At 48.4% G+C, this 25,902-nt stretch overlaps 1 protein-coding gene across 2 annotated transcripts in view; it reads left to right on the top strand.

Annotated features, from left to right (window-relative positions):
* The window catches only part of LOC140429718 (neuropeptide FF receptor 2-like), a 221,121-nt gene that overhangs the window by 27,977 nt on the left and 167,242 nt on the right, over positions 1–25,902 (top strand). The window contains exon 1 of one of the 2 annotated variants that reach the window (XM_072517050.1): positions 12,420–12,559. The exons of the other annotated variant lie outside the window; for it this stretch is intronic. The gene's annotated coding sequence lies outside the window, so the exon portion shown is untranslated. Of the gene's footprint in view, positions 1–12,419; positions 12,560–25,902 lie in introns of those variants that run through there. 2 annotated transcript variants of the gene reach the window in all.

The following is a 25,902-nucleotide window of genomic DNA, read 5'->3' as shown; positions in this document are numbered from 1 at the left end:
AGATTTTCCAACATTTGCTTTTTGGTTTCAGATTCCAGCATCTGCAGTAATTTGCTTTTATCGACTGTTATAATGTAGCAGACACAGCGGCCACTTTATGCAGAGCAAGGTCCAATATGGCAAGAATGACAAGATAATGGTTAGGATTTTCCACTCTCCCCCGCACCCCCACCTTGTGGTGGGTTTCTAGGGGGCAGAGGTGGCTTGCCATTGGCCGTTGGCAGGATCTCCCAGTCCCATTTGCCTTGCTCATCGGCCGGGCTGCTCGGATGGAGCCGACCAATGATGACCCATCTCTACCACCGGGAAAACACGACGCAGGGGTGACGGGAGGGCTTCTCCCAGCCAGTCTGTTTTTTTTTACTGCTGCCAGAGGGATAAATATTATCTTAGATAATAGGGATAACGTCCTTGTTTTCCTTCAAAATGGTGGCCGGGAAGGGCGGCATGTGGCGCAGTGGTTAGCACTGGGACTGCGGCGCTGAGGACAGAGCTCCACGGCCTCTGGTGAACTGCCTGCAAAGAAACAACTGAAGTCGGGAACAAAGCAGTATAAAGACAATTTCTTGAGATATGGCTTTGTTAATTATGCCAATGCATATCAGGATGCAAAACACATGTGTGTTGTATGCAGGGAAGTACTGGCAAATGAGAGTTTAAAACCCTCAAAACTTCAAAGGCATTTTGACGAGTTTGAGGACAAACCTCTTGGGCGGGATTCTACCCTACCCGGTGGGGCGGGGGATCCCAGTGGGATGGAGTGGCGTGAACCATTCCGGCGTCGGGCCGCCCCAAAGGTGCAGATTTGTCCGCACCTTTAGGGGCCAGGCCCTCACAGTGAGGGGCTAGGCGTGCACCGCAGTGGTTGGCGCGCCGTCGACCGGCGGGAAAGGCCTTTGGTGCCACGCCAGCCAAGGCCAAAAGGACTTCGCCGGGCGGCAGAAGTCCGCGCATGCGCGGGAGCGTCAGCGTCTGCTGACGTCATCCCCGCGCATGCGCAGGGGGGTTTCTCTTCCGCGTCGGCCATGGTGAAGACTGTGGCCGTGGTGGAGGGAAAAGAGTGCGGCCTCAACCGGGACCTGGGATTCATGTCACATTACATTCATCCCCCACCATCTGGCCTGCGAAATCCTACCAACTGTCCTGGCTTGATACAATTCACACCTCTTTAACCTGGGGTTACCCCATCTCTGGATTTGTAAAGATTTAATCACCTGCTAATGCTCGCATTCCTAGCATTGTTTGGCATCTTTGAATTTGTCTATATATGTGTTTCTGGAACAGACCTCTTCATTCACCTGAGGAAGGAGCAGCGCTCCGAAAGCTAGTGACATCGAAACAAACCTGTTGGACTTTAACCTGGTGTTGTAAGACTTCGTACTGTGCTCACCCCAGTCCAACGCCGGCATCTCCACATCCTTTGAAAAAGATCAAGGGGCGGTCGGAGAATCGGCGGGGGCTGGCGTGAATCCCGCCCCCGCCGGTTGCTGAATTCTCCAGCACCGGTCACCCGCCCCCCCCCCCCCCCCCCCCCCCCCCCGGCGATTCTCCGGCCCGCGATGGGCCGAAGTCCCGCTGCTGGAATGCCTGTCCTGCTGGCGAGAATCAAACCACCTCTCCTCCCGGCGGGACTAGGCGACGCGGGCGGGCTCCGGGGTCCTGAGGGGGGTGCGGCGTGATGTGGCCCCGCGAGGTGCCCCCACGGCACAGGCCCGCCCGCGGATCGGTGGGCCCCGATCGCGGGCCAGGCCATTGTGGGGGCACCTCGCGGGGCCACATCACGCCGCACCCCCCTCAGGACCCCGGAGCCCGCCCGCGTCGCCTAGTCCCGCCGGGAGGAGAGGTGGTTTGATTCTCGCCAGCAGGACAGGCATTCCAGCAGCGGGACTTCGGCCCATCGCGGGCCGGAGAATCGCCGGGGGGCGGGGGGGGGGGGGGCGGGCGACCGGTGCTGGAGAATTCAGCAACCGGCGGGGGCGGGATTCACGCCAGCCCCCGCCGATTCTCCGACCGCCCCTTGATCTTTTTCAAAGGATGTGGAGATGCCGGCGTTGGACTGGGGTGAGCACAGTACGAAGTCTTACAACACCAGGTTAAAGTCCAACAGGTTTGTTTCGATGTCACTAGCTTTCGGAGCGCTGCTCCTTCCTCAGGTGAATGAAGAGGTCTGTTCCAGAAACACATATATAGACAAATTCAAAGATGCCAAACAATGCTAGGAATGCGAGCATTAGCAGGTGATTAAATCTTTACAAATCCAGAGATGGGGTAACCCCAGGTTAAAGAGGTGTGAATTGTATCAAGCCAGGACAGTTGGTAGGATTTCGCAGGCCAGATGGTGGGGGATGAATGTAATGTGACATGAATCCCAGGTCCCGGTTGAGGCCGCACTCATGTGTGCGGAACTTGGCTATAAGTTTCTGCTCGGCGATTCTGCGTTGTCGCGGGTCCTGAAGGCCGCCTTGGAGAACGCTTACCCGGGGATCAGAGGCTGAATGCCCTTGACTGCTGAAGTGTTCCCCGACTGGAAGGGAACATTCCTGCCTGGTGATTGTTGCGCGATGTCCGTTCATTCGTTGTCGCAGCGTCTGCATGGTCTCGCCAATGTACCACGCTTCGGGACATCCTTTCCTGCAGCGTATGAGGTAGACAACGTTGGCCGAGTCCCACGAGTATGTACCGCGTACCTGGTGGGTGGTGCTCTCACTTGTAATAGTGGTATCCATGTCGATGATCTGGCACGTCTTGCAGAGATTACCATGACAGGGTTGTGTGGTGTCGTGGTCACTGTTCTGAAGACTGGGTAGTTTGCTGCAAACAATGGTTCGTTTGAGGTTGCGCGGTTGTTTGAAGGCAAGTAGTGGGGGTGTGGGGATGACCTTGGCAAGATGTTCATCGTCATCAATGACGTGTTGAAGGCTGTGAAGAAGATGACGTAGTTTCTCCGCTCCGGGGAAGTACTGGACGACGAAGGGTATTCTGTCGGTTGTGTCCCATGTTTGTCTTCTGAGGAGGTCGGTCCGGTTTTTCGCTGTGGCGCGTTGGAACTGTCGATCGATGAGTCGAGTGCCATATCCCGTTCGTACGAGGGCATCTTTCAACGTCTGTAGATGTCTGTTACGCTCCTCCTCGTCTGAGCAGATCCTGTGTATACGGAGCGCTTGTCCATAGGGGATGGCTTCTTTAATGTGTTTAGGGTGGAAGCTGGAGAAGTGGAGCATCATGAGGTTATCCGTGGGTTTGCGGTAAAGCGAAGTGCTGAGGTGACCGTCCTTGATGGAGACGAGTGTGTCCAAGAATGCAACTGATTTTGGAGAGTAGTCCATGGTGAGTCTGATGGTTGGATGGAACTTATTAATGTCATTGTGTAGTCGTTTCAGTGATTCTTCGCCGTGGGTCCAAAGGAAAAAAATGTCATCGATGTATCTGGTGTATAACGTCGGTTGAAGGTCCTGTGCGGTGAGTAGGTCCTGTTCAAACTTGTGCATGAAGATGTTGGTGTATTGGGGTGCGAATTTGGTCCCCATGGCTGTCCCGTGCGTCTGGATGAAGAACTTGTTGTCGAAGGTGAAGACGTTGTGATCCAGAATGAAGCGGATGAGTTGCAGAATTGCGTCTGGAGATTGGCAGTTGTCGGTGTTGAGTACTGAGGCTGTTGCAGCAATGCCGTCGTCATGGGGGATGCTGGTGTAGAGTGCCGAGGCGTCCATTGTGACGAGGAATGTTCCTGGTTCAACTGGTCCATGGGTGCTGAGTTTCTGTAGGAAGTCCGTCGTGTCGCGACAGAAGCTGGGTGTACCTTGTACGATGGGTTTCAAGATGCCCTCGATGTAGCCAGAGAGGTTCTCACACAGGGTCCCATTGCCTGAAACGATAGGGCGGCCTGGTGTGTTGGCCTTATGTATTTTTGGGAGGCAGTAGAGATCTCCAATGCGGGGAGTACGTGGGATGAGAGCACGTAGGGTGCTCTGAAGATCTGGATCCAAGGTCTTGATCAGTCTGTTAAGTTGGCGGATGTGTTCCTTGGTCGGATCTGCGGGTAACTGTCTGTAGTGTTCTTGGTTGTTCAGTTGTCGGTATACTTCTTTGCAGTAGTCCGTTCTGTTCAGTACGACAGTGGCCCCCCCTTTGTCTGCTGGTTTGATGACGATGCTGTGGTTTTTCAAAGGATGCAGCGAGAATTCAGCTGAAGTCCTTAGCAGAAATGGAACATTGAATGACAAAGCAAGTGAGATTCTGAGGACCAAACAGACTCACCTGTGGCATTAAAGGTAAGCAATAATTGTGTGTCGAGAAGGTCGGCCGGCATGAGTCCCGGAGGTCGGCCTGTTGGTAAAAGTAGGTCCCAGGAAAAGAAGTTTGAAAAACACCCCGTTAAGCCAAAGAATGGAGACAAAAAAATCAGCCAAGGTTCTCAATGCTGATTCCTATCCAATGGCATTAGTAGGAGGTATGTGTATGCAGTGGGAGGAGGAAGGCTGTAGTCTAATGGAAGGTGAGTCTCCAGAGGCGAATTTCCTTGGGGTGCCTTCTGCTTCATCACCATAACTTTGTGTTGAATGGCAATCTTTGTTTCATTTAGACTACAAAAAAATTTTTGCCAAGTTTCATGGGAAAGGTCTCTAAGTAAACAGAAATCCAGAATAAAATATGAGAAATGTTTATTTCAAAACGAGGGACCCGAATTTCATGCCTTCAGCTCTGTTTGAACAGTGGCAGAGGGGGTTAAAAATGGTGGGTGCAACCCAATTGTGTGGGATTCTTTTGGCCTGGGCGAAAGGTATGGGTATCGGGCCCACACTCAGCAAATCCACCCTTAGTAACCCCATTGCATTTGAGACTCTCCGCTATTTTTATGGTTGACTCTTAAATTCCCTCAGGGATGGGCAATAAATTCTGGCCCAGCCAGCACCGCCCACGTCCCATGAATGTATAAAGAAAGAAATAGATGTGCTTCACAGTACCTTAGTGTCGTGAACCGTGGGGGAGCAACAGTTCCAAGTGGGAATCATAAAAAATTAGTCATCTGCTCCTGAAATTCTTTCATTGCCAGGCTTTGAAATACAAAAACAAATTGTCCTCTCAGTTTCAAGACATGCTGTATGATAAGTTAGATGGACTTTTAATGTAGTGATTTATCATAGGGCTGTGGCCTGCAAGGTAACCATTACATTGACCATCATGGGCATGTGCTGTCATGCATTACAATACATTTCTGAATGGAGAATTTACCATAATGCATTCAAAAATGCAATACAAATCTGCAGGGAATATCTCCTGTAATGCTTTAGAACAAGGCATAAATCTCTAACAATATGCAGCTTTGGAAAACTTGCCCTGATATTGAGCATTAAAATAATCTGCTACCCTGCATTGATCAACAGTCAAATTGAAATTAAGCCACAGCTGGAGCTTAAAAGAAAGGGCATCTCGTCTTTCAGTTTCACTGAACTTTATAGTTCATACATACTATCATACCATACAATTTACAGTGTAGAAGGAGGCCATTCAGCCCATCGAGTCTGCACTGGCTCTTGGAAAGAGCACTCTACCCAAGGTCAACACCTCCACCCTATCCCCATAACCCAGTAACCCCACCCAACACTAAGGGCAATTTTGGACACTAAGGGCAATTTATCATGGCCAATCCAGCTAACCTGCACATCTTTGGACTGTGGGAGGAAACCGGAGCACCCGGAGGAAACCCACGCACACACGGGGAGGATGTGCAGACTCCGCACAGACAGTGACCCAAGCCGGAATCGAACCTGGGACCATGGAGCTGTGAAGCAATTATGCTATCCACAATGCTACCATGCTGAGTCCGTTGACACTTCCCAGGGTTTGATTTGATAGCCGAAGCTATTATGAATGTTTGGCTGGGGCAGCATGGTGGCGCAGTGGTAGCACTGCAGTCTCACGACGCTGAGGTCCCAGGTTTGATCCCGACTCTGGGTCACTGTCTGTGTGGAGTTTGCACATTCTCCCCGTGTTTGCGTGGGTTTCGCCCCCACAACCCAAAGATGTGCAAGGTAGGTGGATTGAACACGCTAAATTGCCCCTTAATTGGAAAAAATGAATTGGGTACTCTAAATTTATTAAAAAATAAAAAATAAAAATAAATAAATGAATGTTTGGCTAAGTTTCAAAAGGCCCAAAATGCTTGTTTCAGCAGCAGGCGCTATGTTCACATTTGGATTGATAGGTTAAGGTATTCTTAAAGGATTACTTATCTTTGATGTTGTAAATGGATAAGTGTTTGAGGCCCTGACATTCATCATTAAAACCAGGAATTGGAGATGGGCATTTCAGTTTGCTGGTCTGGCTAGTCACCCATCTCTGTTGCTGCCTTGGGCCTGCTTCCAGAGGCGGCAGGCTCAACCCCCACCCCACCACCTCTCCGTGAAAAATAAGGTGAATGGGAGAATGCCTTAAAAGAGATGGATATGCCATGTCGGGAAGTTGCCCGATTCGATATTCTTTCCTCTCCAAAAATCCTTTGGCTCCTTTGCGGCTTAGCGAGCATGTTTAATGAAGGACAGAAGTGCACAGATCTGCCGACATTCTGTTGCTAACGTTTGGTTGGCTCTTAAATCGTAATTTGCTCTATTTGTTTAACCTTTGCTCTCGAGTCGCCAGGTATCTTTATGATACCGCCACGAGGTTCAAGTTCAAGTAATGATCAATAACTCAACACACCAATTAGTAAGATTCAAATCAAAGCACATTTATTATACACATTAAATCACTACTCATGCATAAACTCTACTTTCTAGGCTATTCCTATCACTAAAAGGCCTATACTTAGCTTCGGACTGGCCCTCCAGGTCAGGGGAACAAATGGCCTTTTGTTCAGGTCCTGAGTCTGCAGGATTCAAAAGCTGGTATGGACTGGTAGCTAGGAGCGCCTATCTTGTAGCGAGCGTTGACTTGAGACTTACTTGGTTGGAGGCAGCGAGGCAGGTCACTGTCAAGGGTTGGTTCAAGTTGCTGAGTGACCCTGCCAAAGAAGGACGATTTGAACTTGGGGGCTTTACTTTGAAGTCCCCAGGGGCTTCCCGCCCTTCAGGGCGGACCCCGTACCTGGTTCCAAGTGATTGGACTACTTTCTGATCACTTGGATCGATTTCTCCAATGCTGGAGCGGTTCCCTGATCGCTGGGCGGTCCCTAAGTGTCCGTTGGCCTTCCTTTGTCTTGGCTCCTGCTGGCACCGAGGAGTCTGGCTTGGCTTTATTCACCTCAACTGTTGCCACTGTGCCCTGGGATCGCTCATTACTATGCAGATGGCTGCTGTATTACTATGCAGATGGCTGTCATGATATTCAAACACACACATCATGATAGACAGACCAACAGACCAATTAGCACACATAACACGACAGCCAATCACAGACAAGGACAGAGACAGTATAAGACAAGAAACACGACACCTGGTAGTCAGTCGATCTGGAAACAGGACAAGGACAGGACCTGATTAAAAAGACACTCACACAGTCACCACGTGCTGAGTACCAAGACAGATCTGTAAACCACAAGTTGGAATAAAACTGCGTTGTACCAATCGCAACCGTGTTGGTTCATCTGTACCTCAGAGCACCCAACACCACAATGGCTGCTGGCTTTAGTGCTGTCTGGTTTCTTACAGGTTCCAATACACATGATTTCTGTATTTGCTAGTCTTTGCCTGTGTTGGCTGAATTTCCCTTCAGCCTTTGCGGTTCTCCATTTTAAGGCGGGAAATGGCCAACTCAGATGGCTACAATTCTCACGTTGAATCCTGAAACAAATTAGTTGAATTGAACTTGGGTGGCAATGTGTGAGTTAAGAAGAGGAAATCAGCCATTTCTGGTCACTAACCAGTGGCCCATGTAAGAGTTGTCCATGTACGATCATTGGTTAGGATGGAATGATGCAGTGTTCTGTGTTGTTCAATGGTCTTCTGATGTGGGCAACATACACAAAGGTGATGAGCACCAATGGAACTGTAACCCAGTAAAGAGCACTCATACATGGGGAGAACAGAGAAAATTGGCAGCACCAAAACAGAGAGTGCTGATAGGAGGTGGAATACCAGACTGGTGGCAGATGTTTTGACTGCAGTTCCCATGAGAACCAATGCCGGTAGTAGGTGCAATGTCAGACTAGACGGAAGCGTTAAAGTCGAGCCAGGCTAGTGCCAGCATTTGAACCTATCACTTTCCTGATCTATATAAATGACATGGTTAGTGAAACTAAGTTTCTAATATTTGCTGCTAAGACAAGGACTTAAAAGTTATAAAGTCCCTTTAAGATAGTAAAACATGCCAAAGTGCTTCACCAAGCCAAAGAAGAAAACATTAAGCCTGGTGACCAAACATTTGGTCAAAAAAGTAAGATTTAAGAAGTCTGCAGAGACTGACAGCATTGCAAAAAGGGCCAGCGTATGTGCTACGACAGGGAATAAATACTGCCAGGGGCCCATTGGCCAAATTATCTGCTTCTGTGATGTAAAATGAACCATAGAACCACGGAATTCCTACAGTACAGAAGGAGACCATTCGGCCCATCAAGTTTACACTGACCCTCTGAAAGAGCACCATACCTAGGCCCACTCCCCCAGCCTATCCCCATGAGTCCAATTAACCGACACATCCTTGGACACTAAGGGGCTCTGTAATTCTGTGTAATGTATAATACGTCTTTAGAACCTTAGGACATTTAATATGCTTCATGGTCATTGAAGTATTTCTGAAGTGAGGTCACTGTTGTAACATGAGAATTAGAGGAGCTGATGTTTACACAGCAAAATCCCAACAACAGCAATGAGGTAATTACCAGCTAATTTGCTTTTGATAATCTTCATTGAAGGAAAACAGTTGAGGAAGAATTTGCATTTTTTTCTTTGAATAGTGTCTTTCCTCTACAAAATTCCTTTTCCTCCTTTGCGGCTTAGCGAGCATGTTGAACGATGGACAGCAGTGCACAGATCTTTTTTAAATTAAATTTAGAGTACCCAATTTTTTTTTCCCAATTAAGGGGCAATTTAGCGTGGCCAATCCACTTAGGCTGCACATCTTTTGGGTTGTGGGGGCGAAACCCATGCAAACACGGGGAAAATGTGCAAACTTCACATGGACAGTGACCCAGAGCCCGGCTCGAACCTGGGACCTCGGCGCCGTGAGGCAGCAGGGCTAACCCATTGTGCCACCGTGCTGTCCCAGAAGTGCACAGATCTGCCGACATTCTCACATTGAATCACTGGATGGATACATGAATAGGGAGGAAATAGAGGGATACGGACCAAGTAAGGGCAGAAGGTTTTTTTTTAGTTAGGGCATCATAATCAGCACAGGCTTGGAGGGCCGAAGGGCTTGTTCCTCTGCTGTAATTTTCTTTGTTCCTTGGTGTCTTTTAAGATTACCCAAGAGGCCAAAGAGTCTTGGTTTAAGATCTCATCCATAAACCAATACAGCACCTCGCTCAGGGCTGCAGTGAAATGTAAGCATCTGTTTACAGGAGATTTTAACCCACAACCTTCCGACTCTAAGGCAAGACCTATCTACCCAGATGTCATTATCTTTTCAAAATGTGACATGTTGGTAAACAAACTACTTCTGTCATTCAACACAAGATCAATTATCTTTATTATTTAGCAAAACAGCATGGCATTTGCAGTGCTTCTCTACATAATTACACAAGAAAGTTTGTAGGAAGCATATCAAAGCTATACATAAACTTTTTGATCAAGATTTGGGATCATTGCCATTCGCAACATAGAACAGATGCACAATGAACATCTTTCACTCATAGGACCCGAACTATGCCCCCTATCCCTCAATCTCACAAGTGCACTACATTATGTGCCTATGTGAGCTTTTCTCATTTCTATACCAGCTGTTGTATCACTGCTGCCAATGGGATATTCCAGTTTTGGTGGCAGGGAGCAGCTTTTTTGCTGTCAGCTATGTTGATTTTGCCAAACTCACTGATACAGCAGGAGGATAATTCTTCTGATCAGTGTTACATTATTTGCTTTCCCCCTCCCCAAGCTGGTGCATTAGTATTTGCAAAGAGGAAAGACTGGTAAATGTTTTGCCTGAGACCTTAGATCCTCCCAGAAACGTCATCATCTTACCGAGCTAAAATCTAATTAACTCCACAGGGAATCCCCTTAATCCAAACAAAACTGCATTAGCCCAAGCATTTTACGATGGTTTAATTGTATACCAGGCTCCCAAAACCTTATTTGCCTTTCAAACTAGGATTCTTTTAAAACATATAACAAGTAGTCGCACACACTAACCCAGGTTTTTAACCCTTACTGCACCAAATACCTATAATACAATAGATCTACAATTCCTACATTCATCACAATCCACAGATATCTCTGCTTCTGCATTCTCTTTAAAATTCTGCCTTTTACTTTATATTGCCTCTCCTCATCTTTCCTGCCAAATGTATCACCTAACACTTCCCTGAAATAAATTAAATCTGCTGCGCGCCTGCCATTCCACCAGTCTGCCCATGTCCCCTTCAAATCTGGTAATATTCTCCTCAAGGTTCACAAGTGCGAATTGCAAATTTTGAAATTGTGCACTGTAGACCCAGCGCTAGAACCATAATTTATATCAAGAGAAAGCATTTGATCGCTGGGGAACATCATTACATGCATTTCTCCGTTCTGTAAAAGAAACAACCATTCACAACTGTTTCCTTTCACTCAGCCATCTTCATATTCCATGGTCTTCAATTTGCAGAGAAACCTATTATGTGATTTTTTTCCAAACACCTTTTGGAGGGTCTAGCTACACCACATCAACTACAATACCCGCATCAACCCTTTCTATTACATCATCAAATCAGTTTGGGAAGCACAATTTTCCCTTCAGCAATCTGTGTCGGCTATAATTATTTAATCCACAGGTCCAATTATCTGTTAATTTTGTTCCAGATTATTGTTTCCTAAAACTCTCCAACTGATGTTAAACTGACTGCCTGTAGATGCTGATAACCTTAGAACCTTTTTGATGAAGAGTGTAACATTTGCAATTCTCCAATCCTCTCTCACCATCCCTGTATCTGCCATGCAAAGATGCATAATGGGAATAGACAATCGCACAGCAAACAGTGTTTGATATGTTAAAGGCGGATATAGTGGGTGGAATTTTCCCAAAAAATAGCAAAGTGGAATTTTCGGCGTGAAAATCAGTGCGAATCCCATCGGCCCCAGATGAGGGATCCAGGTTGAAGTCTTTGGGCACTTTGAAAATAAATTATTTCCCCCACATAAAAAACAACGTACCTGAGGCGCACAGCATCTGGTTCACCCCGCCCCAAGGTCATCTGAGCACTTCAATCAAGGGGGCGTTTAAACGGATCCACAGCACTTTCTCACAGTTAAGCCAGGAGGATAACAACTAGAAGACCAGCTCCCAGATTTTTGGAGGGGACCATCACTCGATTGCTGGATGTCATGGAGGATCAAAATTTACTCATCGGTTGGCAGGAGCCCCGCCTGGGAGACGGTGACAGCACTGGTCAGTGCCAGCAGCCTGACCAAGAGAACAGGGGTTCAAAGCAGGAAAAAAATTGAATGACCTACTACGATCTGCAAGTGTCAGTGTGCCTGTCTCCCCTTGGCACTCCACTCTTCTGTCAACCCTCGAAAGGTCACCTTGAACCCACATGCCTCCATCTCACAGGTTCCCAGCACCCAACCTCCCACACACATCCGCAAACCCTCCCTGGCACTTCTTATCAGAACCCCCCCCTGCTTAAAAGGGCTACCCAAACATAACCAGGGGCTGGATTCTCCGTTTTTGGGACTATGTCCCCACGCCGTCGAGAAAACTGTGGTCTTTTACGCCAGAAAAACTGGCAACAAAAGGGTCACATATACCCTGTTTTGCTGGGGGCTAACAGGGAGCCGTCGAGGAGCTCGCAGCACTAGCAGCCGATACTGCCCCCGCACTTCCGGGTCAGAGGCCGCGCATGCAGAGGCCTTCAGCGGCCGCACCATGGTCCATGGCGGACTGACCTGGACCGCCAAAATAGTGCCCGCATCGGCCGCTCACGGGCCCCCGACTGCCCACGCACATTACCCCCCAGTCCCAAATGAAGCCCCCCCCCCCCCCCCCCGCACGCAGACTGAGTCCGCAGCCGTACGTGAGGATCATGGATGGTGGGACCATGTTAGAACCACGGAGTTGGGAATTTGGCCCTTAGGCAACGGAGCATCGGGGGGCAGGCCTGAGACGGTGGATACTACCGCCGCCGGACCTGATTTCGTGCATGAAAATGGATTCTCAGCCCCATCGCCGAATACGATTTCGCCGTCAGGGGGCAGAGAATCCAGCCCCAGGTGTCATCGACCTTTGACCTGTCAGCCATCTGGCTCACATTATCCCCTTTTGTGTCCCTGCAGGAGAAGATAACCCACATCCACAGAGAGAGAGAAGGCGGGTGGTGGAATGCCTGAACCAAGGATCTTAGCTGCATTTGAGGAGAGAGCCAGGAAGCTCGCAGGGGAGAACCAGGACTTGCCCTGCACAGAAATCACGGTCGGCCTGCGACAGAAAGGTGAGGAGCCACTGCACCTTCATCCAAATGCCCAGTCTCGAGTTCGAATTTTGTTGTCCAAGCCCTTGACTAAATCATGGACAAAAGCCATATTGCTTTGCAGAAACAGCAACCAATAAGCCTTGGCTGTCATCCACCCAGTTCCCCCTTCAGCCCCCCCCCTCCAATACCTCACCGGCCATTCTTGTCAACACCTCGGAGGAGATCTCAGAGAAGGATATGGATACGGATGATGCACCACAGATATCACCCACACCATCCACCATCGCAGACACAAGCACATCAGTGGGTGAACATGGCAGACAGGCTTATGTGTCACTATTTGGAAAGCACCGCACTGCTTCTGATACACATCAGGTGGAGGTAGGAGAACCCTAGGGGTCGAGCACAGGACTCTTTTGTATCCTAGCCAGGTGCCATGCCTCTGCTGGTGATGGAAAGGCAGAGCTGGGAATATCAGGACGAGTTGTCAGCGACGCTCCTGCGAGTGCAAGGCTGAATGAAGGAGTCTCAAAGCCTTCAGTCGCAGCAGGTGTTATCGACATTGCATGGCACCCAGGCCAACACTACAAGGGTGGTGTCTGCAGTGGAAAGCCTGGGTCAAGAGATCAGAGCCATAACTAGAGAACTCAAAAGCGCGGCTTAGTCCCTGAGGACCATGGTTGAGGGGTTCAACATCATGGTGGAGACAATGGTGGGCCTCCAGGACTGGCAGCGTCAGGTGACTTTAAGGCTTATGGAACTCACTCTAGCTGCCGCTCTGTCCCATGGAATATCCCAGGGACATAAGAGCACCTGGAGGAAGGAGGAAACATTGGAGTACCTCCTGAGGCCTTCCACCAAAGAGAGCCTGGGAGAAACCAGCCCTTCTGATTCCCTCATTCCTGATACCAGCACATTTTGGGGCAATTGATAGTAGGCTGGGACCCTCCAGAGGGTGCCCACCAAGAGCATCTCAGGCAATGGGGTGTGGAAAGCAGTAGACCACCTCCAGATCTCGTGTGCATCCTGGGAATACATGGAAATGCAATGGGCGGGTTGACAAGTGTAAGGAGTTGCAGAGGCACAGATTGGGGGTGGGTAACATTCGGCACAGATAGCTGGGGGTCATAATGAAATGTCACAATTGCACTTGTCATCTTATTAAAACCTCTAGTTCACAACCTTAAGGCCTCACTCTCTTTGACCCTCCTCCCGCTGCAGCAGGCCTTCACCCCATCTGGACACAGCTCTTCTCAAAGGCCCTCAATGTAAGGGAAACAGTTAGGCCCACTCAAACAGAGAGTTACATACATCCTGAAAGGTCTCTAGCATTAATCAGTGAACCCTAGACCTCACCCCTTATCCCTCTCTCGTGCTGCGGAACAAAGGGATGTAGGCCCAAACCTGACTCGCACATGAGCCGGGGAGTCAGCATTCTGGCAGCAGGAAGACAGGAGACAGACATAAGCAAATGCTGAGGAGTATCAGAGCTTTCCTCACTGTGAGTCGCCATAACCCCGCTGCATTGACAGGTTAAAAAGGCACAAGGACTCTCAGGCCCAGCACTCTGAAGTCTTGGTTTTCATGTGGATCCCTCCCTTGGTCGCAGAAGGGTCATGAGGGCCTTGAGGGGTGGTGGAGGGGGGGGGGGGGGGGTGGGAGTGATAGTAGAGCTGTTGGACAACATGATGGTGCTATTGGACAAAGCTGGAAGCAACAAGGGCATCCCTAGCCCTCCTGCCCATGGGAACCCTCACCCTCGCCTGGCCTTCATCATCCGGCTGCTCTTTGACTTCTCCCTCCACACCCTCCTGGGCATCCTCCTCATCAGAGGAGAGGTTCTGCTCCACCTGGTCATCATCAAAGCTGTCGCCCTACTTCTGCGCCAAGTTATATAGGGCACAGCTGACCATTCTGATATGGGCGACTCTCTGGGGACTGTACGACAGGGCCTCAGCAGAGACAGCGGAAGCGCATCTTAGACAGCCCGATGCACCTCCCAGTCACAGACTGGGTGGCGCTGTGAGCATCACTGTGATGGGCTTCTACATCGGTCTCAGGCCTCCACACTGGCATCATCAGAAAATACTTCATCAGTTATCCCATGTCCCCATTAAGCCCTCCCCGCACCCTCTGGTGACCCTCAAATATCCCAGGGATTTGAGATTGTCCAAGGATGTAGCTATCATGAACGTTTCCTGGAAAACTTGCACATACATGCATGATCCTCATCTGGTGGTCAAAGACCATCTGGACATGAAAGTAGTGGAACCCCTTCCTGTTAATAAATGGGCCCCTGATGCCATGGAGCACATAGAGCCACATGACTGCCATTGATGGCCTCCTGTATCTGTGGCAGATCAGCTATGATGCAGAATCCCGCAGCCCTCTGGTCCTGATGGGCCTGGTCCAGGGCAAAATGAATGTAATCCTGGTATAGAATCATGGATGAATTGGTGTAGAGGTTGAGGACTGCCATCATCAACACAGCCACAGGGAGTGGATGCACTCCTCCTCCATGTAACATCAAGTTGGCAAGAATGTCACACAGGTGCCACACTGTCTCCCTGTTGAGGCAGAGTCTCCATTAGTGCGTATTGTCCAACAGCTCCAGAAAGGACACCTGGATCCTGTAAACTCTTGATCTCCTTCTTCACCTTCGGGCTCCCTGGTAGGCTCGTGCTGCATTTGGCTTTCGAGCCTGCCCTGTGGCCCCTTGGACTCCTGATACTGGGTTCCCTCTGGGTGCAGCTGCTGGAGTCTGTGCTCCTCCAGCGGTATAAGCAGAATTGCCAATTCCAGTGGCTCCATCCTGAGATCGCTCAGAAAGCTGCGAGGGATGAGAGGCAGAGAGAGAGAGAGAGAGAGAATCAGATTGATGTCTGAACCAGTTACGTTCAGACCATTCTCTCACCCTTCGTCCTCCTTGTCCTGGAAGCAACCATTCCTCCATCTTATCCAGTGGCTAGCACTCACTCTCATATCTGGTGCCTTCCCACTTCATTGCTTGACCAGCCCCAGCCTATGCCCTCCCCCCTTTAGAGTTGCCTGTGGCCTCCCATCTGGTTGTCCCTTTGCTCAATATATACATCACCGAGGGGTCTCTCAGGCTGTTTCAAAGGTCGTCCATCCCCCATGGGCAGGGTCAACTGGACACTTAGGTATAACTTGAGGGCTAAGATATCCTCAATGGCTGGTACTGGGAACCAGCAATTATACTAACACATTCCCTCTCAATCCTTTACCTAACCTTTTATCCTTGAAACCTGAGTTTTCGCCCATATCCTTGACTTTGGGAACGTGGGCAGCTGCAATTGTTAAGGGTTAACTCATGATGGCCAATGACTGTCTGAATCAGGGGTAGGTAAGACTAAGAGGCACCGTTCTTACTCAGGCTGCATCATCCCAAGATCTCATTGCTATTAAGCATTGATACTTAAAACTCCTTGACAGCCACTCCACGATTTTTAAATGCTTTCCCCCCTGTCTCACCCATCACCGTACCGTTCCCCACCCCTCCAGGCAGGATAGTGTCCTGCCTGACTCCACCTCCCAGGCTTGTCAGCGTGTCCTGCCTTCTTTTTCGGTACCGCATCCAGCCAGCCCCTTAGACTGGTCTCCTTCAGTCTCACCACACCCTTCTGATCCCCGCAAGCACAGACACCCCAGATCCCCCCCATGTCACTAACCTGAGTGACGTAGGCGCTCAATTTCATTTCCTGATCACACAGCCTGCAGACCGACATAGTACGCTTGAGCATTTAAAAAAATATTCAGCTTACAGCCTTCGGGGCAGAAGATACCAGCCGTGACCCCCATCCTGGAGGAGGTCCCAAGCCCCCACCCACCAAAACCCTTGAACCACCACCTCTCTGGAACTGGCCACTGGGAACTGCCCCCTGGTACACCCTGGTACTGGTGGGAGAGGGGTGCTCACCTCATTCCTCCCTCTCGGAGGTCATGGTGGCCTGATTCCCATTTTTAAAACCTGTAGCAATTCACGCCCATGTGATTTCCTGCCAGTGGGCGGGAAGATTCAATGGGGTCTGAAGACTCGACTTTAAATTCACTAATTAGATTAAAATAATCAGGTTCTCGCCCTTCCTGGGCATGAGCCTGATCGCGATATCAAAGATGGCCCAGATGTTCCAACATCTCGCCGACGCAAATCCCTTACGGGTTTTGCTCACATGGCTAATGGGCTCACAAAATCATACCCAGCCTCACAACAGGGGCTTTGCACAGTAACTTCATTGAAACCTACTTGTGACAATAAGCGATTATTATTATTATCATATGTCATAACCGGTGCATCTGCATCAGGAAATACAAGTGGAGCGGTACTCTCACACTACGGTGAATTTAAAAAAACAATCTATTGATTATGTCTCATGCCCATTGCATCACACAGAATGCAAATACTCTACTGGAGATTGGGAGGCACTGCATCTGCACTTGTGAACATTGCCACATGGGTCTCCATGGTAAAACCTTTACTCTCTGCACTGATCACTGAACACTAACTGCATTGCTAGCCACATCAAGATTTGTTTTTTGTCCTCTGTGAATGGTCAGATTGCGTTCATCCTTACAACTTCAAGGTCAAATAGCATGCAGAACTACAACCTCATATTTATATATCACAGTGCCATCATCAGGAACCTTCATATTTCGCGGACTATTTCAGCACTTTGAAAAAACAGACAAACTGAACTCTAAGAAGTGACGCAACTTACATATGTTTGATGATTGGAGTGATTTAATGTAAAAGGTCAGTAGTTTTATAAGGGAGAAAAGATGTAGGGTTCAGTTGATTGGGGTTTTGATTATGTGTATCTGGTATGTGTCCCCTGTGTGTGATTTAGTATATTGGTCACAGCAGACGTTCCTGTTGAGTAAGCCAGACCCAAGAGTGAGGTCTGTCTCTCCGATCATAAAGCCTTTTTTGTGGTGAAAATTAGGAGGCAGATCCACTGACCTCAAAAGCATAGACCTCCAGTAATACCTTTAAAATTTAAAAAATTTAGGATTTATTAAAAAATAAAATAATACTTAACCGCACAGTGGCACAGTTAAGCTGTCTTGTAGAACAAGCCCACCCCTCCCCCCAAAAAGAAAAATGCTTGGTCAAAAGTACACAATTAAACTGCTCTCTTGGCAAAACCCCTGTTGAAGATTTTTAACCAGAAAAATCCACCAATATTACCTAAGTCAAGGCGTGTTGCCATTTTATTAAAGGCATACCTCATGACTTCTCAAATACTCACTCTCTGATGTGGCATTCCAAAACAAAACTGAGAAACAAATTGTTTCCTAAAACACAGAACTTTTTGCCTTAACATTGGACAGATGCCTACAATAAATCTTTCACAGTTTCTCACACATAAAGGAAGTGCTCTACAGGGCATTCACCCACAACCACACCAGGTCAGATAAACATCCCTCCTGAAGTAAATTCTTCCCCTTTCATCTCAGGTTCCATTGTCTTCAACTTCTTCAGATATAAAAATATATATATTTTGAACCCGAATTCTCCAAATGTAAAACCTCTTTCAGATTTTCTACTGTACCTCTACTTTTGGATCAATAAAATGTATTATATTTCCCCTGTTTACTGATGGAAACTTTGTAACATGCAATTTTCCTTGTCACCTCTGAACTCCCTTTTGAAATTCAAAAGCTGAAAACCAAGTTGTCCACTTACCTCACAAAGCAAATTTTAGATTCAATATACTTGTGTGCAACTCAAACTCACCATAATTTCTCATTACCTATAAATCAAACTAATGCCTTTATCCACTCATCTCTTAGAGCTCAGCGACAACCTGTCTCTTGTAACCTTCCCTATTTTTAATAAACCCTAGACACACACACTCACACACACAGCTTTCTTTACCTACACATAATACCAACATAATGCCAGAAAATATTTTTTTTAAATACCTCTCAAAAGTACCTCTCTCATCACATCAGTTCAAGGGGTCGTTACTGAAAAAGTGAAACTAAACTGTCAATAGACTGCTTCAAGCATGAAAGCAGACTTAAAAAAAAAATCATTTATGGGATGTGGGCGTCGCTGGTTAGGCCAACATTTATTGTCCATCCCAAGTTGCCCTTCAGAAGGTGGTGGTGAGCTGTCTTCTTGAACCGCTGCAGTTCCTGAGATGTAGGTACACTCACAGTACAGTTAGGGAGCAAGTTGCAAGATTTTACCCCAGTGACAGGGAAGGAATGGCAATATAGTTGGAGTGGTGAGTGTCTTGGAGGGGAACGTCCAGGTGGTGGTGCCCCCAGGTATCTGCTGCTCTTGTCCTTTCGGATGGAAGTGGTCGTCGGTGTGGAAGGTATTGTCTAATGAAGCTTGGTGAGTTATGGCAGTGCATCTTTTGGATGGCACACAAGGCTGCCACTTTTTGTAGGTGGTGGAGGGTTTGAATGTTTATGGAAGGAGGAGCAATCAAGCGGGCTGCTATGTCCTGGATGGTGTTGAGCTTCTTGAGTGTTGTTGGAGCTGCACTCATCCAGGCAAGTGGAGAGTATTCAATTACACTCCTGACTTATGCTTTGTAGATGGTGGACAGGCTTTGGAGGGTCAGGAGGTGAGTTACTCACTGCAGGATTTTGATCTGCTCTGGTAGCTACAGTATTAATGTGGCTAGTCCAGTTCAGTTTCTGGTCAATGGTAACCCCTAGAATGTTGATTCTGGGGGATTGAGCAATGCTAATGCCATTGAATGTCATGGGGCGATGGTTAGATCCTCTCTTATAGGAGATGGTCATTGCCTGGCGCAAATGAAACTTGTCCTTGTCAGCCGAAGCCTAGATATTGTCCAGGTCTTGCTGTATTTGGACATGGGCTGCTTCATTATCTGAGGGTACACGAATGGTGCTAAACATTGTGCAGGCATCCGGAAACATTTCCACTTCTGACCTTATGATGGAAGGGAGGTCAATGATTAAGCAGTTGAGGATGGTTGGGCCGAGGACACTACCCTGAGGAACTCCTGCAGTGAAGCCATTGAGATGAGATGATTGACCTTCAAACAGTACAACCATCATGGGCAGCACAGTGGTTTCGGAGGGCCGGTGCAGACCCGATGGGCTGAATGAACAAAACAACAAAGAACAAAGAAAAGCACAGCACAGGAACAGGCCCTTCAGCCCTCCAAGCCTGCGCTGAACATGCTGGCCGTCTAAACTAAAATCTTCTACACTTCCGGGCTCCGTATCCCTCTATTCCCATCCTATTCATGTATTTGTCAAGATGCCCCTTAAACGTCACTATCGTCCCTGCTTCCACTATCTCCTCCGGCAGCGAGTTCCAGGCACCCCTACCCTCGGTGTAAAAAACTTGCCTCGTACATCTCCTCTAAACCTTGCCCCTCGCATCTTAAACCTATGCCCCCAAGTAATTGACCCCTCTACCCTGGGAAAAAGTCTCTGACTATCCGCTCTATCTATGCCCCTCATAATTTTGTAGACCTCTATCAGGTCGCCCCTCAACCTCCATCCTTCCAGTGGGAACTAACCGAGTTTATTCAACCTCTGCTCATAGCTAATGCCTTCCATATCAGGCAACATCCTGGTAAATCTCTTCTGCACCCTCTCTAAAGCCTCCACATCCTTCTGGTAGTGCAGCGACCAGAATTGAACACTATACTCCAAGTGTGGCCTAACTAAGGTTCTATACAGCTACAACATGACTTGCCAATTTTTATACTCAATGCCCCGGCCAATGAAGGCAAGCATCCGTATGCCTTCTTGACTACCTTCTCCACCTGTGTTTCAGTGACCTGTGGACCTGTACACCAAGATCTCTGTGACTGTCAATACTCTTGAGGGTTCTACCATTCACTGTATATTTCCTACCTGCATTAGACCTTCCAAAATGCATTACCTCACATTTGTCTGGATTAAACTCCATCTGCCATCTCTCCACCGAAGTCTCCAAATGATCTAAATCCAGCTGTATCCTCTGACAGTCCTCATCACTATCCGCAATTCCACCAACCTTTGTGTCGTCCGCAAACTTACTAATTAGACCAGTTACATTTTCCTCCAAATCATTTATATCTACTACGAACAGCAAATGTCCCAGCACTGATCCCTGTGGAACACCACTAGTCACAGCCCTCCAATCAGAAAAGCACCCTTCCATTGCTACTCTCTGCCTTCGATGACCTAGCCAGTTCTGTATTCATCTTGCCAGCTCACCCCTGATCCCGTGTGACTTCACCTTTTGTACCAGTCTGCCATGAGGGACCTTGTCAAAGGCCTTACTGAATGGCTTCCTTCTGTACTGCAGGGATTTAATGGAACTTGAAATCCATTCTACCACTTATCCTTTGACTCTGCACCATTTCACCTCATTGATTAGTCTATCATTGGGCACCTTCTAAAAGCCTTTTGAAAATCCAGATGAATTGTACCTGCTGCATGGTCATCATCTCCTCTCTCGTTTTTCTCATCTCAATTTCCCATCTCTTTCTGCACCTGAATTGGTATTGAACACAATCGTTCTAATTTATTCTCCTTAGATGAGCAGGGGCAAAAAGGTTTTATTAGACTTACCCACTACACACTCTACTCACCGAAGGGTCTCCCGTGCCCGGCCCACACTCTGGCTGGGGTATTTATGTCCCAGGGCACCCTTCATTAAGGGTGTAGCCCCGCCCCTCAAATGGGAAGATCATACTCAGGTGAGGTACAGACACTGTGACCTCCAGTCGGTTTGAACACCCCTCCCCACCTACGTCCAACATGTTGTCCATCTCGACAGCTGGAGGGGTCTGGTCCTTAGTCTGATTTGCCCAGGGCTGCATTTTGGGTGTCCACTGTCCCGGGTCTGGCGGCATATAATTGACTGGGAGAGCGATGTTTTCGGGCAGATCATCGGAGCGGCACCACCTCGCTGTTACCAGTGAATGCCACTGGATCTATGGCAACCTCGGTCAGTTCAGTTTCCATGTCGGATTCCGGGTCTGAGGTATCAACGTCCCGCATTTTCAAGTTACGGGGCAAGTTCCCCTCAAAAGATGGCAATGGCAGCTGCATCGAAGGGAGAGGCGCCACTGCCCTTGGGATCTCCGGATGGTCTTCGAGGACCTCCTCGGTGCGGCTCCGGAGGTGGTTCACGTGCCTGTTTGACTCTTTCCCTTGTGCTTGTACTGAGTAAGAGATCGGTCCCAACTGCTTCACCACAGCCCCCGGAAACCACAAGATGCCATCAGCAAAATTCCGCACATAGACTATGTTACCTGCGGCAAATTCCCGGATGGATCTGGGTCGTCTCGAGTCGGGGTGTTCCTGCCAGTCACGGACCTTCATCCCAGTGTCCGGCAGGATGAGGCTCAGCCATCTGCGCAGCCGACACTGTATCAATAGCTGGGAAGGTGCTACCCCGGTGGTGGCATGCAGCATGGTGCAGTGGTAAAACAAAATCCGGGCCAAATGGGCCTCCGGGGATCTGGAGTTCTATTTGTGCATGCCCAGCTTGAAGGTTTCTACCACCGCTCAGCCATCCCACTGGATTATGGATGGTAAGGTGCAGTCCTCACATGGCAGACGCCATTCATCCGAGGAACTCCCTGAACTCCAAGCTGGTAAATGCTGTGCTGTTGTCTAACACTAAAACCTCCGAGATTCCGTGGGCGCTAAAGGTCCGGCGGAGCTTTTCGATCGTGACCGGTGGTGTCATTGTGGTGATGCTGTGGAGATCTAACGACGTCAAGTGGGCATCCACTATCAGCAGAAATATTGAGCCTTGAAGAGGGCCTGTGAAATCGCCATGTAGTCATGACCACGGCAGGCCCAGCCACTTCCAGTATTCTTGGCACCGTGTGCATTGTCTTTCCAGAGCCTCAATATCTGTGTCGTTCTTTGGTCACCAGAGATAACTACGGGCCACCATCTTCAATTTTCAGCCCCCCGGATGGCCATTGTGAAGGCCCTGTAGAAAGGCCTCTCAGCCTCTTTCAGGTACGACTACATGTCAGCCCTGCAGCAGAATACTGTCAACAATGCTGAGCTCCACTACTTTAGTGGTGAACACCTTCAGGTTGTCCCAGAGTGCCTGATGTTGAGCCCCGTACAATACGTGTGGCAGACTTAGGACTACACCAGGTCAGTCTGCGTCCATGCCTTAATCTGGGAGGCCATGAATGGCAACAAGTCCATAAAATGCAAAGCCGTGACTACTTTGTCCGATGCGCCCGGCGTCGGTGGCCTGGCTGACGACGGGAGGCAGCTAAGGTCGTCCACCTTTGGTATCTTCACCCTGGCTGGTGCTCCAGGACATATTCATATGCCGCCAAAAGTAATGTGCAGTGCTGGGTCCTGGCGGACGCTATGAGCAGGATCACTCTGTTCTCCAGGAGGGGTTTGTGATCTGTGAGGGCTGTGAAAATATGACCATACACATATTGGTGGAACCGCTTCACTGCAAAAAACACCGCTAAATCTTCCTTCTCTATCTGGGCATAGTTCCGTTCTGCCTCTGTAAGGGTGTGGGAAGCAAATGCGATAGGCTGCTCTGTGACATTGTCCATCCTGTGTGCCAGAACAGCCTGATGCCAAACGGTGAGGCATTGCAGGCCACCAGAAGGGGGCTTTGATGGGTTCAGTGCATCAAAGGTCACGAGGATGAGAGTTGCCGCTTCACCTCGAAGAAAGCTGTCTGTTGTGGTGGGTATGAAAGGTGCAATGGAGCCAATACGGTCTCCAGATTTTGGATGAATTTCCCGTAATAATTGATCAGACCCAAAAAGGACTAGAGTTCCGCTGGGTGCTTTGTTAAGGGAGCCTGCCTGATTGCACGCACCTTGTCGTTGGCCGGGTGCAACACATGGCGGTCCACTCTGTAGCGTAGGTAGACCACCTCTTGGGAGTGGAATACACATCTTTCCCTGCGTAGCCTGACCCCTGCTGCCTCGAAACAATGAAGTACATCAGCAAGGTTTTTCATATGACCATGATCTGACGACCCCAGTTATTAAAACATCATCCAGGTAAACCGCAACTTGCAGTAAGCCCTGAAGTATGTTTTCCATAACGCTTTGGAATAAGGCACAGGTGAACGACACTCCGAAGGGCAGCCTGATGTACTCGTACAAGCCGCGGTGTGTATTTACAATCATGTATTTCCGAGATTCATTTCCAGAACTAGCTGTATGTAGGCATGGCTCATATCGATCTGAGTAAAAGTGCATCCCCTGCTGAGCCATGGGTACAGGTTTTCGCTCCGTGGTACTGGATAACGGTCCAAATGGAACGCACGGTTCACCCTCATTTTGTAGTCCCCGCACAACCTAACGTAACATCAGCTTTCATCACTGGAACTATCGGCGGTGCCCAATCTGCGAACTGCACCGGGCGGATAATCCCTAACTGCTCTAATTCGGCCTTCCCCACATACACTTTTGGCTTCATGGCATAGGGAATGGAGGGGGTGCGAAAGTACTGCGGCTGGGCCTTCGCATCCACAAGAATCTTGGTGGCGGTCCCTCGGATGGTGCCCAAATCTTCCTTAAAGACAGCTGGAAATCTTGCCAGCAACGCATCTGGGTCATCAGAGCACATCTGGCACACTTATTGCCAGTCCAACCGGAGGCGCTTCAGCCAATTTCGCCCCAGCAGGCTGGCTGCCATCCGTCAGACTACCACCAATGACAGATTTCCGGATTGTCTCCCCCTGTACCCGGACCTCTGAGGTGCCCGGGATTTCTAATGGCTCACCCGTGCAAATTGCCAACCTTACTTCTGTATCCCATAGCCCAAACGTTGGATCCCACACTAGTTGGTCCAGTGTAGGATCCAGGCAAGCGACCACGAGGAAGCAACGATGGATTGTAACACTCTACTCCCCGAACGGTCTCCCACGCCCGGCCCACACTCGAGCCGGAGTATTTATGGCCCAGTGCACCCTTGGTAAAGGGTGTCGCCCCACCCCTCATCTGGGAAGATCATAATCAGGTGAGGCCACGGGGAACCTAATAGTATAGAACCCTTATAAGATTAAGGAGATTTATAGTTCCTTTCCCGCTTCATGCAGGTCCCAGATGCGTTGTTTCCCTCATTGTGATATTGTTGGCATGCACTTTCACAACCTGACATACAGGAAGCTACAAACAAGCAAAAGACCAAGGGCAAGTCCAACTAATGGTTAATGCCATACAAATTGTGGACCAACTTCTGCTTGGAATGCAGATTGAGCGAAAACGTTGAGCAAAACACCAGGGACGAAATGCTTTTCTCTTTTCTGAATAGTGTAATTTCTTTCATATTATGCACTTTGATGACACAGAATGTTGAACTTAACATTTGAATTTTGAATGTAGCTCTCCCTAAAAATTCTGACAACTATTTCTATAAGTCCATTTAAATTTGAAGTGTCACCTTGGTTTAGTTGACAATATTCTCACTGCTCAATCAGAAGATTACAACACAATCCTGATGCAGCAGTTGATCAAATTATTCTGAAGGGCCCAATGCTGTATTGCCGGGTACCCCAGTAATAAGTGGGCATTTTTTCTCCCCATATACCTGGGTTAATGAATGTAAAAGAGCACTGACACTATTTAAACAATGGGGAGGCATTGCTCCTTCAGCTAACATAACAAATAATAAATTACCCAGTTATTAACGTATTTCCTGTGTACTCTTCCTCGACTGAGTGAGTAAAAGTAATTATAACCGTGAAAAAACAATAAAGACCTGGTGATGCACATGCAGATATCATAAGAATCCAATTAGAAGTTAAAAGAATATACGATGAAGCCCTTTTCTTGCCTTTGAGCCATAGATTGTTGAACGTTGCAGCTGTTGGAAGCTAATTGGTTTACTGTAGAATTCTGCAGTTCTCTTTGCTCAAGTGTATAGTTGGAGAGACAGATCGGTTCAGCTTTATTCCAGCAGTGCTTTTAGATGACTGTCATGTTTCTTTCTCCTCCAGCTGTTTATTTCTTCATTCCGCTTGGCAGACCTCTGGTTTTTAAATTCCCAGACGGGAAGTCGTTGAACATGCATTGCATTCATTGTTGTAGACCGAATAATTCAGTTTTTTGATCTTTGCATCTCCAAAGCTTTTGACACATTTCAAGACATATATCCACATGAGATGGGGGCTATTTCACCCGCCACAGGATTTTGAATGTCAGATGAGTATATGATCAAAATCAGGGCAAATCCAACCAGCCAATTACTGCCCGAACAATCTACTCTCCATCATTAGCAAAGTAATGGAAGGAGTCAACAACAGTACTATCCATCAGCACTTACTCAGCAATAGCCTGCTCACTGATGCTCAGCTTGGGCTCCACCAGGTTCACTCATCTCCTGACCTTGTTACAGCCTTGGTTCAAACA

Source organism: Scyliorhinus torazame, chromosome 9 (assembly GCF_047496885.1).
Source record: "Scyliorhinus torazame isolate Kashiwa2021f chromosome 9, sScyTor2.1, whole genome shotgun sequence".
In the NCBI taxonomy this organism is placed as follows: domain Eukaryota; kingdom Metazoa; phylum Chordata; class Chondrichthyes; order Carcharhiniformes; family Scyliorhinidae; genus Scyliorhinus; species Scyliorhinus torazame.
This window is presented reverse-complemented; position numbering and strand designations above follow the sequence as displayed.